Below are 4,965 nucleotides of genomic sequence, written 5' to 3'. Positions count from 1 at the left end.
TACCCACTGTATATATATATATATATATATATATACTTCAAGATAACATTATGAAAGTAAAATGCCAATAAAGTGTACTTAAAGATAATACGCTTCCATTACTGTTACATTACTAAAGTACAGCGTTAAAAAGTTCAATTAAACTTTCAATTAAAACTTTTACTTTAAAGTATATTTTAAATCATTGTTTTAATAATCTTTCATAATGCTTAAAAGAAGTACACTTATTTTTATGTATTGACTAACATTCTTAAGCTCTACTGTTTAACCATAGACAATAAACATAATTATAAAATGACATGTAAAGATGTACTTAGTATTAAACATCATGAAAATCAGACTTTTTTCTGTGTTTAGGTGCTATAATCGGGTCCCTGGTGCATCTATCAACCCAGAAAATGTAAAAAAGAACAACCCAGGGTGCATTTCCCAAAAGCATCGTTAGCCAACTATGGTCGCAAGTTACATCGTTACCAACATAGTTCAATGATTTGGTGATTCCCGAAACCATAGTTCAGGGGTGGCGAACTATGCGGAGAGCCGCAGCCCTGCAGAGTTCAGCTCCAACCCTAATTAAAACTCACCTACCTGTAGCTTCCTAGTAACCGTTCAGACCTTGATTACCTTGTTCAGGTGTGTTTGATTAGGGTTGAAGCAAAACTCTGCAGGGCTGCGGCTCTCAGGACCGCATATCCTATCTATCTATCTATCTATCTATCATCTGACTATTTCTATCTATCTATCTATCTGTCTATCTATCTATCTAGCTATCTATCATCTGACTTTCTTTCTATCTATCTATCTATCTATCTATCTAGGTTCGCCACCCCTGCCATAGTTCAAACGAACATTCGCAAACAGTGTCGCAAACTTACGTAAGTGGTTGGAACTACAGCTCTCGACCTTTTGTTAGAAGCATAGTTTCTTGTTAGTAAGACATATGGCCTTAAATATGCTTATGGACACTATAAGCAAGCTAACATGCAGTACAATCTATATATTCCATTCTGTCTAAATATAAATGCATTTTAATGTATGTATTTTTGTGCATCCTCAATAAGCTCCGTTTTTGAAGAGTGTGCATGTGCATAAATGCCTAAGGGAACCCCGGAGTGTGACGCAAGAGGGAACCTGTGATGACTCAAACATCAAATAAAGCAAAATGAAAGGGAACAAAAAATTGTAAATTAGTCATCAGGTGCCATGTTCAATAAATCTTAGAGATCTCTAATCAGTTAAATAGCAGAAGTTATTCCTCCACCACATGCATGTGATGTCATTAACAATGGGCCCTATGTTGTTGAACTAATGTGGTTCAAACGACAGACATGCGGCCATGTTCATGAAATAGTCGTGACTAGCTAGTCCGTTTCCACAACAATGCATAGTACTATGGTGGTTAAGCAGAGTTATGCTGTTGTACAGGAAACGCACCCCCAGTAAAAATGTTTGGTAAGCCTTTCTCAGCAAGCTTGTAAAAAAATGAGGCACTCAGATTTCGCTCCCCCGTGACGTAGAAAGGGGATCTTATTATAATATTAGCATTCCTTAATCTGCACATTTCCACCCACGGCGCCGCCATTCTGTTTTCACAAGTGACAATGGCATACAATTTCTAATGCCATGGCAAAAGGTCGAGCAAAGCATGCTAACTGTTCTGTCTTTGGCTGCACTGACAAGCACAGAACACTATTTAGAGTCCCAGCCTCAAAGGAGACAAGATAGCAGTGGATTTATTGATTTATTTACTGTATATTACGCTGCTGCCACACAGATCTAATGTAAACATGCAATTTATTTCCCAACTCTTTACCTTCACAGACATAACCGACTGTTTTTGTAACTTGTGTGTTTTTAACATAAACTTGTATTTGAAAGTTTAGGTGCAATAAGACATGAAAGAGTCTAGTACTCGCATGCCTCTTTCTGTGCACTGGACTGTTTTTAACAGACGCCCCTGTTTGTCTTTTCCTCTTCTTACAGTTCCTCACCGTTACAGTCAGTTTCCTCTGCTGGCAGCCTCAGTGCTCAGACAGCAGCGGTTTTGCGTTTGACCTTGAAGTTCATTATAAATGGCTGAGCTAGCATGGTGAAGGCAGGCTTGGTTTTTTCAGCTTCTCTTTCTGCTCAAATATGTATCGTTAACATGGAGATATAGACTCGCTCTGACAAACACATGCTCTTGTTCTTCAAGTTGCATGTCAGAGGAGGTGAGAGGGTTAGGTTGTTGAGTTTTATGCACTTTTCCCCTTGTTTCCCTTAAGGCAGCATTTTTGTAACTCAAAACAGAGCATCTACTGCATTACTCCAAATGAAAGCTTCTTGCCCCAGTTGAAAATATCTGATAAGAATAAATAATCCAAACATTCTTAGTGTCAGGAGAATTCATCAGGTGAACTGTCCGATTCTCATTTCCAGTGTTTCCCAATCCTTCTAAGCCAAGAGCTTGCAGTTAGATTAAAATATTAAGAATATAAAAGTCAAGTTAGATATTACTGTGAGACATGGCCAAACAAATTCCCTCCAGGACTTGGCTCATTTTCCCACTTCTAGAAAACATTTTAATATTGTATGTCCCCAGCTAGCTAGCATCACAATGATTGATGATGCAAATAATATCATGAGGCTAAAGGATGTTAACTTTGAGACTGAAGTGAAACACAGTCGCTCATGGAGACAAATATACCTGCAGCATCCTTAGCAGTGCTGTTTCTGTCACAGCGAAGCATGCAGTCCTTATCTGCTTGCTAATTGGTTATGTTTGACATGGATTTATTCTGCTCCCCTTATTTGATCGGATTAGTTCCCTACCCTCCAGCGCGTTTACACATTCTCAAACGTTCCCTCACATTTCTCTACATTGCTTTTTTTATTTACCACAAGTGAGGCTGCTAGTTACTAAGTCGATATCTAGCATTACATTTACACAGTTGTCCTTTAAATAAGGTTGGATATTATGGTTGGACATTAAACAGAAGTCTAGGTGACAAATTTTCCAAGCCAGTATTACTGTGTTGAACAAACTGCATTTTATATAACAGTAATAATAATAATAATAATAATAATTATTATTATTATTATTATTATTATGTAGGGTATCAGACCGAATCAGACATTTTAAGATTCGATCAAGAACATGGTTGAAACACGAGGAGCCGAATTCCACAGAAAGGCCCAAGACGCAGGATGTTCGTAAATCAGATCCTGGCGCCACAAGCCTGAAGCAAGTCCACCAACTAGCAGCTTTGAGTAGCTCACAGCATTTAAACAAAAGAACACTTATTGACAATTCCAAGGAGATTGTCAATTTTGGGGCAAGTAATCAAGATTAATGGTCAAAGAGATGCACAGCATGACCATCACATGTAAACCAGTGATAGTAATCACGATCACGAGCTCTTTGGATTGACTTTCCCCCACCTAGAAGACAAAGAACAGACTGAGATTTCTTATGAGACCTCTTAACCTCTGGTTTTCACAGAACATGTCCTTATGTTCAAAGAATTGCACAGAAACTGTCTTTTACAGATGTAGATGCACCAAAATTAACTCAAAAAGGCTTATAAACTAATATCAGTCCATTGCTTAACTCCATATCATGTATGTAACCCACACATTCGACTATCATGTTCTATCACTTATTATTATGTATTTTTAATAACTATTGAACAGCTTAAGGGTTCGTATTCATGTTTAGTATGTGTGTGTTTGAATCTTCTTGCTTGAAACGTTTCTTCCAATCAATTCTTTGTCAAATGTATCATATTCTTGTTATAGAAATCATGTCCAAAATTATACTCTGCAAGAGCGGGAAAACTCGGACCATGTGACTGATGAGATAACATTTGATTTATGAATTGGGAGGAGAAACATACAACACCCCGAGCAAAGACAATATCTAATTGGTCAAGGCACCATTTGGGATGTGTCCAAAAGCCCAGTTTAAATACTCAAGACACCATCAAACTTTGCTTTTTGTGTCTAGCTTTTAGCTTTTCGCTTTTAGTCATGCTTTTTAGCCATGCGGCTTTTTAGTTATATGCTTTTTAGCCATGCGGCTTTTCGCTTTTCGCTTTTAGTCGTGCTTTTCAGTCATCGCTTCTTAGCGCTTTTTGAGCGTGCTCTGGTTTACACACCAGCTCCTCCAAAACCATGAGGAGAAACGCCACCTAGTCTCATCAAACTTTACCATGTATGTAACCCACATATTAGACTATCATGTTTTAATCACGTATTGTGTATGTCTTTTTAATAACTATTGAATAACTTCATATTCATGTTTAGTATGCGTGTTTGAATCTTCTTGCTTGAAACGTTTCTTCCAATCAATTCTTTGTCAAATGTATCATATTCTTGTTATAGAAATCATGTCCAAAATTATACTCTGCAAGAGCGGGAAAACTCGGACCATGTGACTGATGAGATAACATTTGATTTATGAATTGGGAGGAGAAATATATCAACATCCCGAGTTAAGATAGTGTCTAATTGGTCAAAACACCATTTGGGATGTGGCCAACAACCCGGTTTAAATACTCAGGACACCATCAAATCACTGCTTTTTAGTCATGTTTTTAGCTTCAATTCATCGCTTTTAGCTCTTTGCGTCTAGCTTTTAGTTTTTCGCTTTTTAGTTATGTGCTTTTAGTCATCACTTTTAGCCATGCTGCTTTTTGCGTCTAGCTTTTAGTTTTTCGCTTTTAGTCATGTGCTTTCAAGTCATCACTTTTAGCCATGCGGCTTTTTAGTCATAGCTTTTGAGCTATGCTTTTTAGTCATTGCACGCTTTTTAATCATGCTTACACGCCAGATCCTCCAAAACCATGAAGAGAAATGCCACCTAGTCTCGTCAAACTTTACTTCTATTTCTTTACTTTAGTTTCTTTTCTTTTCCGTTGAGAGTTTCGTGTTCTGACTTAAGTCCGACCTCGAGTGCCGTCTAAAACTTCAACCAGCCCACAACTC

At 37.7% G+C, this 4,965-nt stretch overlaps 1 long non-coding RNA gene across 1 annotated transcript; it reads right to left on the bottom strand.

Moving 5' to 3' along the window:
- Window positions 1-4,115: 4,115 nt before the first annotated feature.
- Window positions 4,116-4,882, bottom strand: LOC107739142 (uncharacterized). Its single transcript, XR_001639968.1, has 2 exons — window positions 4,841-4,882; window positions 4,116-4,169 (listed from the first exon to the last, which is right to left on the bottom strand). It is a non-coding gene; the product is annotated as an uncharacterized LOC107739142 (long non-coding RNA).
- Between the last annotated feature and the right edge of the window lie 83 nt (window positions 4,883-4,965).

The sequence above is a fragment of the Sinocyclocheilus rhinocerous genome, unplaced genomic scaffold (assembly GCF_001515625.1).
Source record: "Sinocyclocheilus rhinocerous isolate Xijiao unplaced genomic scaffold, SAMN03320098_v1.1 scaffold914, whole genome shotgun sequence".
NCBI classification, from domain to species: Eukaryota; Metazoa; Chordata; class Actinopteri; order Cypriniformes; family Cyprinidae; genus Sinocyclocheilus; species Sinocyclocheilus rhinocerous.
This window is presented reverse-complemented; position numbering and strand designations above follow the sequence as displayed.